Genomic DNA, 14,524 nt, shown 5'->3' on the forward strand with positions numbered 1-14,524 from the left:
TTAGAAAGATAGAGTCATGAAGTGGAGGTCTCTCTTGCCCGTGTGGAACAAATGTAGGGTATGAATAGCCTACCTTGGCCCATCTCTTTACCTGGGAGTCGGACCTATGGTCAAAATCAGCCCTCAGAAAGATGCACCTGTGCCACACTCGCCACTCTGCAAGAACAGCTCCGACATCAGCACTGGTTATACATCCTAAGAGCAATCAAGATTCCTACATGGCACAGTTAATTGTTGACTACGATAACATATCTTGTTATCAGTTTTTCTTTAATGAATTCCTTAATAGATGTCATTAGACATTAAGTGCTACATTGCTTCCTTTAAGAAGAAATATTTAAGGAAACTACACACACACGAGTTTCTACATCCTGAGTCAGACCTGAATACCATCCTTAGGAATCACCAGCCGCTCTGTGGAACCGTGTTGTCCTTAGTGACATGCTCACGTTAGCTTCTTTGGCTTCCAAGATTATGTGTCTTTGAGGATGGAATGTGAAGCTACAAGTAGACATTAACCCAAAAAAGGGGGCAAAACACTTTGAATTCTAAGAAATTCACTGGATCCCATAGGAAACACATAGCCATGATGAGAAAATAGATAAACAATCTCAGTTTGTCAACACCCTGTGTAGGGAATTAAACTCACAACTTCCATGTTAATGACACTCTCACATTTAAGTTCCCGTGTGCCACACTGAAAATGCATCTGTTGAAAGTGGAATTTCACTCCATAGAAATGTCTTATTAAGTGAATGTGTATGAGGTTGTACCTGTCAAAACAAGATGCTGGAAGCTCATTTAGAACTATAATTTGAGGTGGGGGAGAGAAGGGGGCTTGTACCATGTAGGACTATCACTGTTTTCTTAATGTCACTATTGCTATTAGTAACTGGTTACTCATTTACTAAGCATTAACTGTTAATAGGAGCTGTATTGGTCACCAACAGCTGCTCTCTGCTGTGTCCAACATGGGCCATTCTAGATCATCAGCTTAGTGGACGACATGCCAAATGTGAAGGCAGTTGTAGACCAAGCAGCAAGGGGCAAGAAGCAAGGAGCAGGCCTGGAGTCCTGTCGGGGATGGTCTCCTTACAGGGGCAGACCTCCTCTGGCCTCCAGACAGCTTTGCCTAAGTAGATAATGCATCAAAGCCCCCAGGAAGATAACCAAAGTGCGCATTATCTGTGGGAGAAATGCAGGAGTCAAACTTGCTACTCAAAGTCAAGTGTGCCCCCATGATAGGAAGCACTGGCATCACCCGGAAACCCATTAAAATACGGAGTCTCAGGCCCCATCCTGGACCTCATGAATGAGAATCTGCATTTTTACATAATCCCAAAGTGATGGATATGCACGTTAAAATTGCAGGACCACTGCTCTAGATTCCAGTGATTCTCCAACTTGCTGTACAATAGAATCCTGTTGGGAAGTGTGAAAAACCCAGTGCCCAGGCTTTACCCTAGACCAATAAAATCAGAATCTTGGAGGCTGGGACTAGGCGTTAGCATGTTTTCAAAAGCCCCAGGTGATTTTAATGGGCAATAAACTTTGAGAACTTCTGATCAAGAAGACTGCGACACTAGATTAACTTAAAATTCTTCTAGAACTTGGAGAACTCATGTTCTAATCTTTGGAATAGATCTGAGACTGCAGTCTGCATACAGGTGATCTACACCAACCTGAATGCCTCTCTTTGACAATCCTCCCCCCTCCCCTCCATGCCCATGTCCATCCTCCTTCTAGAGCACCCAACCACTCAAGGACCCTTGGCCAGCCTTTTTTGGCCAACATTCTCCTGCTGCCTCTCTACAGTCCACTCCTGGCTTTTGTTGATTCTTTTCCTCTCCAGGTGAGACCACCTGTTTAAGAGTCCTCTGCTCTCAGGCAGACTCGGTGCTTTTCCAGTTTTCGGTTATCTGATGGAGTCGAGCGGCTGGGTGGTGGGAGAGACTGGGGACCCTTGCTCTACATCCTTAGGCACTTCAACAGCAGCCTCTAAAGAGGAGGACCTCACCAGTCTTCTGCATTTAGGGAAGCCTCCCATTCTTATCTCTAATATGATTATGCTCATACCTACCTTACACTTGGTTTATTAAATTCCAAAGCACTTATCACATAGATTCTTATTTCCTTCTGCTCCTCACTATGTGATCAAGCCAGAAAGGAGACCATTGTCATGAGGTCAATGGATAAGATCAGAGCTGATCCCTTGGGAAGGAAGAGTAAGTCAAGAACTATGGATTTGTGATTGGAGCATTCTAGAGAGACATTCTCCACACCTTCGAAAACACTATTAGTTGCCCTTCCAAATCCTTTCTCCCTTCTTTCGTAGTAAGATAATTTCTCTGCTGAGCACGTTGGCACTGAGAATAAGGACTACATTTCCCTGTCTCCCTTGCAGCTAAATGTGAACATGTGACTAAGCTTGTGCGTCAATTTCTAGGATGCTTCCTTAAGAGGCAGCTTGTGCATGCTGTTGTGCCTCTTCTTTGTTCCTTCCACCATCCTGCTGCTTGGAATATAGGTGCCGCCATCTTGGACCGTGAAGAGGGGGACCATCACTTAGGGATGTTGGAGCAGTGAGCTGGAAAGGACCAGCGTTCTTGAGATGTTTGATGTGCAGAGTCTTGGGCAAATTCCATTTGGACTTTGTTTATGTGAGCATGAAATGAACTTCCATCTTGTTTAAGTCACAATTGTTTTGTCCTGTCTGACATTTGCAACTGACCCTAACCCCAACTAATGTACCACCTAAAGTTTCTTCTCCACTGGCCGAATTCAACTTCTGAGATTTATTTCTTTGAATGTTAAAGACTTGTATTCCTCATCAGGAGAGATCGGATAAAATACAGATTCCACAGGATGGGCTCATAGCTTAGGTCTTTATAAGCAACGTTCTTAGCAGGTTGTGCAGCCCTGGGAAAGGTGTGTGGACAGCACTGGGGGGCTGAAAGGCAAGAGGGGAGAGTTGAAGAAAATTTTCTCTTTCACCATCCTGCTAACTGCTCTTTTGGGACAACTTGTCTTGGGCCCATAAGGACTTGAGTTGATTATCTTAGACATTGTTACCTCTTTTTTTTTTCCAATTTTTTTATTATGAAAATTCGCAAACACATAAAAAAGCCGAAAAAAACTTTTACAGTGAACTCTAGAGAGTCTGGATGATGCTGTAGGCAATGGAGAGCCAGAGAAGGAACAGATGAAGAGGACCCCGCTAGGGTTCCAATCTCCAATGAAATCTCAGAGGCGCCTGAAGGAGACAGGCAAGGGAGATAGGAGAAGTGAGGTGAGGGGGGCGGAGCAGTCCCTGCAGCTGAGCCCATCCTGCCCCAGCAGCCAGGGGAGTAATGTAGGAAAAGGGGCCCTCTGGTTCCTCCTTCCACCACAGGAAGGAAAACACCAGTGCTGGAGACGGCTCAGCTCTCAGACCCTAAATATAGTTTTTAGCCCTTCTTCTTCTGAAAGAAAATTGTTTAATTCTGCTTCTTGAGCTGCCATTTGCTTCGGTGCAGCATAAGCTAGAGAGAGGGAAATTAACTATCAATTCAGAGAAGTGAATCAGAGAAACGTGGTGAGTGGTTCTCTGTGTTTCTTGCAAGCACTGGAACCCTCTCCGCATCGCGCTTGCCTGTACTGGGAGACCAAGAGAGCTGACTCCTTGATCTAGGGACCATGCCGGCTGTCTTGGGCTTGTTCATGTCCAGCCCTTCCTGCCTCTAAGAAGGCAAGAACCCCCCTCCTGCCTAGACTCAGCAGTCCCCCATTACGTGCCTGCCGTTATGTCCCCACCTTCTAGGTAACCTGAATAAAACCAACAGAGCAGTGGCCTTCTATGGTTGAGGGACGTACCAGGAACTCTAACTTTCCCTTATGGACAAAGGAAAGATAAGGAGAGAGGGACCCAGCGGCAGGTCAGGGACTAAGTTAGTCCCCAAGCCCCTTGGCGTGACCGAGCCCCAGCACAGCTGTGACATTAGCAGCCGGCATTTGAGGCACAATAATAATTCTTCAGATCAAAGCAGCTCCGTCTTTAGACAATTATAGTAAAATTGAAGCTCTCCTCTAAAAGAAACACATGCTCTTGTTGTTTTCACCCCTCCCCCTCTTTATTTTATTCTTTATGAACAAATTGGTTTTCAGGGCTATAGAAAGAACCGATTGGAAGCTTAAATTCCCACTGTCTGCCCAGGGGTAGATTTGCAGGGGTGGACATGGAACATCTGAAAGCTGATTTTTTTTTTTTTAAATTGATATCCAAGAATAAAAGAGAGAATGGTAGGAGAAGCTGATCAGGAATGAATAAAGTCTCCTTTTAAGCTGAAATAACCCCCTCCCCCCATCTTCCCTCCAGAAAAGCCGGACTGTAATTGCTTGCAATCACTCGGCACAAATTGTCTGCTCGTATTTGCTTTTTAATTTTGTATAATCTGGTCCATTTCGCTCTCCCTGCCTTTGAGCTTAACCTCTCTCTCTCTGTCTTTCTCTCTCTCTCTTCCTGTTATTCCTTCTGTCTTACTCTCTCTCTTTAATTCTTCAGGGCTGTTCAAAAAATTAGTAATAATTCCCGATGATATTTGATGGCTTTTACTGAGCAAAGGCACTCAGAGAAAAGAAAAAAAATACACACACACATGCTGAATGGAATGGATCTGGGCTGCATCTGCTTACGTGTTCATTTCTGCATCCAAAGTATTGGTTATATCCATGCATTAATACTCTTTCTTAAGGCATAGTAGACATTTTAATAAATAAATGGACTGACGCCATAGTGAGCAAAGAAAAAAGCCAGAACAAGAGAGGTGATTTCTTAGAGTTACAGTGCACCATTTTCTTTTGGTTTTAGGCAGGTTTACATCTGCTGGCCTCAACATGTCCCCACTTATTCTCTTTCTAATGGACACGCCTTCTGTTTAGCATGCTGCAACATCCTTCCTGCCACCTCCTCAACCAGTGCTCATCATGGTTCTTCTGCCTGGGCTTTGCCTATGTGGGGGCAAGTGAGTCTGGAAGGAGACACACCAGTGGGTATTGCTTACTTTCCAACTATATAGAAGGTGATAGGGAGGTGATGGGGCATTTAGATGGAGAAAAAGTCCAGGGGAAAAATCCTCAATGGGCAGAGAAAAGAAGAAAAAAGGAAAAGATGTGGGTGTAAAGAGAAAGCAAGCAAAATGAAAAACACAGTTTGTACTGGAAGCCATGGACACAACTCAGGCTCACATATGTGATTTCCATCATCACCATCTGCCCTGGCCTTCTGAAAGAGAAACGGGACGCCAAGAGAAAGAACTTCAGTCAAGCAGCATGGCTAAGAGTTTGATTTCTATCCTGCCTCTGATCCTTACTGTGTGTCTGTTTACAGCTTACCCTACTTCTCTATACTTCAGTTTCATGAGAAGAAATTAACCTACCTGATTTAAAGACTTCCTATAAGGCTACAGTAATCAATGTTGTGTAGTATTGCCACACAGATCAATGAAGAAGAATAGAGGACCCAGAAATAGACTGACACAAATATGTCCAAATGATTTTTGGCAAAGATATAAAAGCAATTCAATGGAGGAAAGGTAGCCTTTAAGCAAATGTTGCTGGTGCAATTGGAAATCCATAGGCAAACAAAACTGAACTTCAACTCAAACTCACACCGTATGCAAAAATTAACTCAAAGTGGATCACGGGGTTAAATGTAAATCATAAAACTATAAAATTTTTAGAAAAAAAATAGGAGACAGTCTTCAGGATCTAGGGCTGGGCAAAGATTTCTTACACTTGACACCAGAAGCCCAATCCATATAAGGAAAACTTGATAAATTGGTTCAATAAAATTAAAAAATTTTGCTCTGTGAAAGGTCTCTTTAGGAGAATGAAAAGGCAAGCTACAGACTAGGAGAAAATATTTGCAAACCTCATATCCAACCAAGGACTGTTTTTTAGATTATATAAAACACTCTTAAAACTCAACAGTAAAAAGTGAACAATCCAATTAGAAAATAGGCAAATGACATGAAGAGACATTTCACCAAAGATGATTTACAAATGGCAAATAAACACATGGAAAGATGTTCAACATTATTAGCTATTTGGGAAATACAAATTAACATCACAAAAATGAGATATCATTAGACACCTAGTAGATTGGATAAAAGGGATGAAATAAAAAATAGTGACAACAACAAATGCTGGCAAGGATGCAGAGAAATCACATCACTTATACATTGCTGGTGGGAATGTAAAATGATGCAACTGTTCTAGCAAAGAGTTTGGGAGTTTCTTAAAAACTATCCATGTAATTATAGAACCCAGCAATTGTACTCTTGGACATTTATACCAGAGAAATGAAAACTTATGTGACACAAAAACCTGTGCATGAATGTTTCTAACTTTATTTGTAATAGCAAAAAACTGGAAACAACCCAGATGTCCTTCAGTGGGTGAATGGTTAACAAACTGTGCTACACCCATGCTATGGAATTCTACCCAGCAATACAAAGGAGCAAACTATAGATACACATGACAACTTGGACGAATCACCAGAGAATTATGCTGAGTGGAAAAAGCCAATCCCAAAATGTTACATACTGTATGATTTCATTTATATAACATCCTCAAATTGACAAAATTATAGAAAGAGTGAACAGATTAGTAGTTGCCAAGGATTAAGAAGGGAGTCGGGGTGGGAGGGAAGTGGGTGTGGCTATAAAAAGGCAATAGGAGAGATCATCCTGGTGATGGAAATGTTCTGTATCTTGACTACATCAGCGTCAGTGTCCTGGTTGTGATATTGTACTGTAGTTTTGGAAGATGGTATCATTGAAGGAAACTAGGTAAAGGGCACATGCGATCTCTGTGCATTATTTCTTCAACTGCATGTGAATTCACAATTATCTCAAAAAAATTAATTAAAAAATCAGGAGCTCAATGCATCTAATGAATCCACAAACTTTTCCACATTTAAAATAAAATTAATTTTTTGTGTTTTCTCTGGTCTTGTTTGGGGGAAATAACTTAGTCTATCTCGAATCTGTGTCTATTCTTTCATCCTCCTCTGTCTTACTGATACCCATCAACAGGTAAATGTGTGGTAGAAAGGGTGGAAGTTCTACAAAAGCAGATGGAGACTTTGTTTGATTAGCTGCAGCAATTAGGCAAATGAGCTTCTTAGGCAAGTCAGTTGGAACACTATAGACTGGGATATTTGTTCTCCCTGTCATTGTAGGCAAGTTTCAGTTGCTACTAATATGAAGCCTTATTGATGTGTTTCAATCATGTTGGTTCCTTAATTATTTAAAGAAGGGAAAAGAGAGAGTTTACAGAGCAGATGATCAGAAATCACTTTAAGTGTTTTTACCAAGAAGGAAAATATCATACGAAAGCATAAGAAAATGAGATAAAGATTGAGGGTCAGGAGCAGGGAGAGGTGACCTGGAGTAGGGAGAGAGGGGAGGTGATGAGCAGAAGGACAAAAACCCAGAGTCAGAGAAGCAGCTCAAAGCTCAGGTATAAGAATTCTATTTGAGTGTGTTAGGCAGCAGGTAACCACTATGGGGCTGGAAATGTGTATCTAAAGGAAGAGAGAAAAAGAAAGGGAGAAAAATAAGAAAGAGCAGGAGGTTGGAAAGAGTGAGGGAGAGAGATTTCTTTAAGGATAGTTTTTTCTTTTTTCTGTTTTTTTTTTGGTGAGGAAGATTGGCCCTGAGCTAACATCTGTGTCCATCTTCCTGTTTTGTATGTGGGACACCACCACAGCATGGCTTGATGAGTGGTGCATAGGTCCACGCCTTGGGATCTGAACCCGTGAACCCTGGGCCACCGAAGTGGAGCGTGCGAACTTAACCACTACGCCACTGGGCTGGCCCCAAGGACAGATTTCTTTAGTTGGCTAAAGAGGGGACAGAAAAATGAAAACCAACAGCCATTCCCAGAAGAGGTAACAGGGGTTGTGATGACACAAGCCACAGTTGTTCAGGCAACTTTCTGTGAAGCCAGCCCATAGAAAGTGACAGAAGAACCTTTTAAACAACTGAGTGTAAGCGCCCCCTTCTTTAGCTTTGTGTCACAGTCTTCCCAGGAGGAGCTGGGGTGGAAGGAAACTGCAACCAGACTAACATGTCTCTCCTGAGCTAGGCTGTGTGCTAAGAACTTGCTGTGCATTATCTCATGTAGGCAACACCATAAAGCAGGCACTACTCTTTCATTTTATAGGTGACTGAATGAGGAGCAGAGAGGTTAAGTAGCTTGTCCAAGGTCATTCTGCTAATAAGTAGCAGATCCCCCATGGGAGGAAACTTTGCAGCTCCCACAATGCACTCAAAGCCAGGTTCTTCACGGCTGCTACTGGTGGGAGAAACATTCCATGAAAGAAAAGGCCAGACCTCGTTGTCTGCATATAAGGTGACCAGGATTTCCACTCCCCCTGGGGTCTCTCATCATTACCTCTTGACCCACCAGGCTGGTTTCAAGGGAGATGCTACCACATGGGAGAAAACTGTCGGTATCCTCAATAAAAATTCTCCAAAATTGGAAAAGGACTTTATGCGTTGTAGGGGGAAGGTGCAGGAAAGGGAGAGATGTAGGTCTTCTAGTCTACTCAGAAATGCAAGGTTCAGCCACCCTCCACGGGTGGTGGTCCTCCTCCATTTCTAATCTAAAGCAATCAGTGGTTTCCCTTCCTCCTGAATGTTATCTGTAGTCTGTCTGACCCTAGAGCCCAGAATCCTTCCATTACACCGTGTTGAAGGGAACTTACGGAGCTCTGACTGACCATTTGCGTGACAGGTAATTACAAAATTTAACGGGGAGGTAGGCAGAGAATCATCAGTACTGAAAGTGTATGCATATGGTTTTCAGTAGTTGATGCTTAGTAATTCTCTGTTAAATAAATAAATGATCAAATGCAGCTTGATTCAATCTTTCCATCCAGATAGAAGGTAGGATGACATCTGGATCCCATTCTCCAGGCTTCGGAGCAGCTCTTCATTCATTTCAAGGTTGTAATTTTCATTTTGATGTCAAGGCAGCTACTTTTAGAACTGAAACAGAAGAGAGGAAAGCTTGTGAGTTTTGAGTGGCATCTGCTTCCTACCATAGCTAGATGTGCTCTTTTCTCTCAGAACATACTGTCCTACATTTGCACAGTCTTTAGCAGTAAGTGTTCTGTGTCAAGAAAGTGACATTTACCAAGGAGATTCAATTGTGGATGTTTTCTAGAGGATGTAGCCCCTGTGACTCTTTGGTTTGTTTTTATCTTTTTGCTTTGTGTAGTATGGAAGGTGATCTGTATAATCATTTGGACCTTCCTATGCTGCAGAAGCTAGAGAAAGAAGGAATCTCTTCAATTTGGAAGTGAATCCCAATCTCTAGGTACTTTCAGAACTTGACAGATTGAGAAAGCTCTTTCTTTTCTTTTCTTTCCAGGGAGTTGAAAAGGGAAAGAAAGAACAACTGGAAAGTGTCCCTGTCATATTCTCAGGGAGGTGAACACATGGAAGGCTGAAGGACATCCTAGCAAAAGAGGCAAAAGGCTCCTGACTCTTGGGAAGAACCCTGCTCCTTACTTCCCCCATTAGAGGGAGAGCTCCTCTAGCACCCCCATCTTTTCTGGACTGTTCAAAGACAGCAAGTATGCTTTCCTGGGCAGGAGAAGTCTGACTAGCAATTTTTCCCAGGTAAGTAATACTCCTGCTTCCCATTCTAAGAAACCTAAAGAGAAAAAAGAAGCAATGCAGGGTTTGTGAAGGGGCACCCACCACCTAGGTGGTCGTGCATGTGCCACAAGTGGAAGTAATGCTGGGACCCCCACCAACCCGGGTTAAAGGACTTCTCCAGTGGGGCCCCCTCACTCCTCCCCAAAGCAAACAGATTTTCTCTGTAAAAATAAATTGGTACCTGCTTCTTAACAAACACACCTTTGAGGGCAAAAAAGTGCAATATTAAAGAAGGAAGAAGAAAATTACCTGCGTATTTTCTCCTGACACAGTTTTAAAAGCTGTTTGTAGCTGATTTACAACGCTCACAGTATTCAGCTTTTCATTTGAAATTCTAATAAGTCCCCTGAATGGGTTGGAGCTTGTTCAAGGAAAGGGAATGAAATGTCTTCATTGAATTGTGAGGTTTTGCTGGCTTCTTCATGGACATCCTAGTTCTCTCATCAGAGTCACCTTTCTTTCCATGGAATGTTGTGGGGTTGATATGGACAACAAAGCAAATATGGAGTGGGAAGAATGGCTGTGTAGAGCCATCATGTATGTTCCATTTATGTAGCTACCTGGGTCTGTATTTTCCACCTGTTAGTTTGCAGGTTCCTACGATGCATGAATGAATTGGAAGAATGAGCTTTTCCATTCTCCCAAGGAATTCTGCTCTGAGAGTACAAGTGTAAAGTTCCCGGGAAGTGTTCTGACCTCTCAGATCAGAGGTGCTATTTTTATGGACTAATGTATTCACATTTGTTCCAAAAGAAAATGTTGGCTGATATGAAAACTGGGCTGTGTAGATCTTGTTTCCTACCGAGAGGCCATGCTCTGATTTTATGAGCTATCCCATCTGTGATGGGCACCAAGCAATGCCATCATGGTTAAAAAAAGACAGTCAAATTGGAATTTGTAATGATAAGTAAGTAACATGTTCCTGGCATAAAAGGTCTAATTCTCATTTGGTCTGACCTTGGCAAAGATGAATCAAGGCCCAGGGTAGTTTTCCATAGCGTTTTTTTACTGCCTTATGTTCTAATATTCTAGCTCACCCAATGCTGTTATCATAAATGATGGAAAAGTCTTGAATATTTGCATAATATTATAGAAGATTTGTGACCGAAAGGATAGGATGTTACTTATGCAAATCAGATACATCTTTTTCTTGTGTGTTTGTAGTCACTTCTCGCTCCTCTCCCTTAGCCACACACTCCCTTTTGCAGGGTGACCTTCTCACTTGGAAAAGAAAGAGTAATTGTGTAGGCTTTGGGTGGGTTGAGGAATGAATAGAAGGTGAAGAAATTGAGACCCGTGTAAATGATTCTTTTGAGAAATTCAGCTGTGAGAGTGAGGAGAAAGAGCCTCAATATTTGCTAACTAATCTTAGTAAAATTTCTGGAGAAACTGCTGAATTTGGTAGGTCTAATGGTCCCATTACTGTGTTCAGGAACTCAAAGAACACATATGAATTCCTCATGAGATATTTATTCCCTTTGGATTGTTAACAGGTTCGAAATTCCTACCAGTTTTATTAAGTGCTGAGTTTGCTTCAAAGAACCCACCATCTTCATATCACCTGTAAAATAGTTTCTGGTTGATATACGGTTCTGTCTGGATTTTCTTTCTAGAATAAAAGTAACGGATACCTGAGGTAGTTGCAAAGGCATAGTAGCGTATCATAGCCTCTTAGAATGTTCTAGTTACCTATTGTTGCCTTACAAACCACCCCAAAGTGCAATGATATAAAACAACAGTGATTCTGTGGGTCAAGAATTTGGATAGGGCACAGTGGGCATGCGCCATTTCTGTTCCACAGCATTTAGAGCTCAGTACTGGTTAATCGAGAAGAGATTCTTGGCTATGTTGGGTTCAACCTCTACCTGAACAAGTTGGAAAAACGTTTTACCTACCTAGGATTGCTTGCATGCATTAGACTTTTTAGTGTCTTTCTGCCAGCTAGAAGAGTTCATTATATTTTTAATGTGATTAAAAAATTAAAATAAAATAGTGATTTTTATATACAGACATTGATGAAAGATGTGTTTTTAAAGCAGCAAATTAAAATCCCATTAATATTTCAGTGAGAATATTTTGTGCTTATCTGTTTCATCTCTATTTTTGACCTATGGCTTAGAGTTCACAGCATGAAGGAGATGGTGAAATCTGTTCACCATAAAATGTTAATTATAAGTAAATTACAGCACAAACGTTCAATCAGCCACATTAATCCTACATAAAGTGAATTATTGTAGCAGAAAATTTTGAAATGTGACTGAATTTTGTAACCTTCAGTTTCTTTTTTCTACCTATCACACCAACCCTGATTCCCATGTGTTTATCCCAGAAACTCTGAGCTCTTGGTGTAGTGTTAAGCTCATTCTACTCACGGTGTTTTGAAAGTTAAATAAAGTATGCACCCCCTCCATCTCTCCAAATGATTCTGAATTGTACGTAACTCAGTTTGCCCCATGGCAACTTAAATGAAAGCTTTGATATTTTTCAAGCAGAGAGTTGGGCTTTTAAAATGAAGGTATTGAGTTTGTCATATGAAACAGTTCTCTCCTAAAATATGATCAAAATGTCTTCTCATATAATATATACATTAATGTTATAATTGTCATTCTGTAATATGTAATATACATTACAATTTATATAATATATAATATTTATATAAATGTATATGTTATAATTGTCATTTTCTCCTGGATTTAGGTCTGTTGTAAAGTTACAAACTTAAAAAAAAATTGCTTTTATGGCCAAAACCAATGGACCTTCCATCTGGGATCATTTCTTAGTTGACAGAGAAATTCTAAGAGAATAAAAACTCCTACCCAAAGAGTGATAATAATTCAGAAAATGCTTAAAACATCGAGACTGCACATGGCTCATTCTGTCAACTAAGTTAACTGTTCATTAATAGCAAAAATTCTGATCCTTCCTTGAACAAGAATGCTTCTATATATTCATTTTGTAATTAGAAATAGGGATGCTGCTCATTATTAACAGGATATTTAATACAGTGACTAGATGCCCTTAGATACTGGACACAAGAGAAGCCACAGATTTTGCAGAAATATTAGGGGAGGGAAACTTTTCATTACTTGATGCAACTAACAGCCAACTGAATTCAAGTAACAAGTGGTCTAAAGGAATTGCACAATAGGGGTTCTCAACTCCTAGTTGCCCTCCAGTCTAAAGTATTTTGTGATGGATCTGGTCTGCTGCTTTCCACTTACCAAGGTCTAGTGTATCCCTAGTGGATCTAAAATGTTTATGTTGAAACTTTGGGTTACATTCTGGAGGATCCCCATTTCACATCCCCAAGTCAGAAGCTGTAAACTCTCTCCTGGTCTCATCTCACCCACTGTGGCAATATTATTGCTCAGGTATCTACTCTGTGACCACATGAGACCTCCATGACTTAGTGGAACATGAAGCGTGACACATGTATTGTTGCCTACCAATGTCTGGCTTCTATATTAAGGATCAGTGTTCCCATTAGTTGAAGGTAGACTCTTTGCTTTGTTCTCTCAGATATGCTATTCCATTTAATACTCATGAAACTCAATGGAAGGTTTAAGCAGCCAAGAAAAATAGAAATGCTTTATAGACTTCATTAATAAGGAAGATTCAGAAATGGGAATCATAGTACTACTAAGAGAAAAGGACTTCCACCATAAGAGGGATGAGGGAAAGAATTTCTGATTTGCTAATGGCAGACGCTGTTAATCTGCAAATGGATGCAGGCATTGGTGAGTCCTCCTTTGACATGCTCAGAAAACCTTGAGGATTAAAATATCTGTGACAGTCAGAATTAGAGATCTGGTACCATTAAGAGAAAAGGAGCACCAGCTTCCTAAGAGGCTAGATCTTCTAAAGAAAATAACAGAATAAACAATGTAGTAAAGTTAAATGACAGTTCAATTTGGAACTATAGGCAAAAATGTATTTAAAAAATGAGAATGCTGCAATGCTTCTGTTATAATTTTCTTCCTCTTTTTTTATGCCCCAAGTTCCCATTCTGGGCTTTTAGCATCTTCCATCTTCTACTTTCCTTTTCTGTTATGTAGAAAATCACAAACACATTTACAACAAAATGTTAGAAGCCTGTATATTTTCTTCTATAGAGTAATGACTATTGTTTTTGTAAAAATTATACAGTTCACTTTGTAAAATTAAAAATAGTAAAGTAAAAAGAAAAGCAGAATTTCACTAAAAATTTCACCATTCAAAAATAGTCATCTTTCAGATTTGGTGAACATGTTCCCAAGTGTTTATTTACTATGTTTATATAAATGAAAAGAAAGAAGGGGGAGAGAGACAGAATAAGAGACAGAAGAAGAGAATGAAAGGCTCAAAGCAACTGAGACAGACTGAGATTAAAAAAAGAGATTATGTGTGACAAAGATAAGAAGTATTAAATATAATGTGACTAGACTTTGTTATATTAGAATTTAACAGAAAAAAATTACAAAGGTGAAACTGAAGGAATTTCTGATCCTCAGAAAACCTTATTTTTCATTAGAATATAGTTCTTAAATGATCTATCTCTGATTAAGAAAAAAGATTATGAAAAACTATGTCTAGATCCATTATTCTTTTTTAACTTCACGTTTCAGTATTATACTGTATTCGTTGACTCTCTGCTTAAAAAATGAGAAAATTAGCACACAGCTGCCCAATTTCCTTCTCCTGCCTTCTGATATTTATTGGTTATTGCTTTACTTTGTCATAGTTAGTTAACATTTGTCATCTTGTTCTGAAATCATGAATACTACATTTATTTTGTCCTATTTTTATATTTCTATATTTGAATAATGATTCAGTGCTCA

General features: G+C 40.3%; 1 long non-coding RNA gene across 1 annotated transcript in view; it reads left to right on the plus strand.

The window, feature by feature from the left end:
• The window catches only part of LOC131396155 (uncharacterized), a 368,110-nt gene that overhangs the window by 188,767 nt on the left and 164,819 nt on the right, over nt 1-14,524 (plus strand). The window contains exon 2 of the long non-coding RNA XR_009216430.1: nt 9,418-9,668. This is a non-coding gene — a long non-coding RNA (uncharacterized LOC131396155). The remainder of the gene's footprint in view (nt 1-9,417; nt 9,669-14,524) is intronic.

This window comes from Diceros bicornis, chromosome 32 (genome assembly GCF_020826845.1).
Source record: "Diceros bicornis minor isolate mBicDic1 chromosome 32, mDicBic1.mat.cur, whole genome shotgun sequence".
In the NCBI taxonomy this organism is placed as follows: domain Eukaryota; kingdom Metazoa; phylum Chordata; class Mammalia; order Perissodactyla; family Rhinocerotidae; genus Diceros; species Diceros bicornis.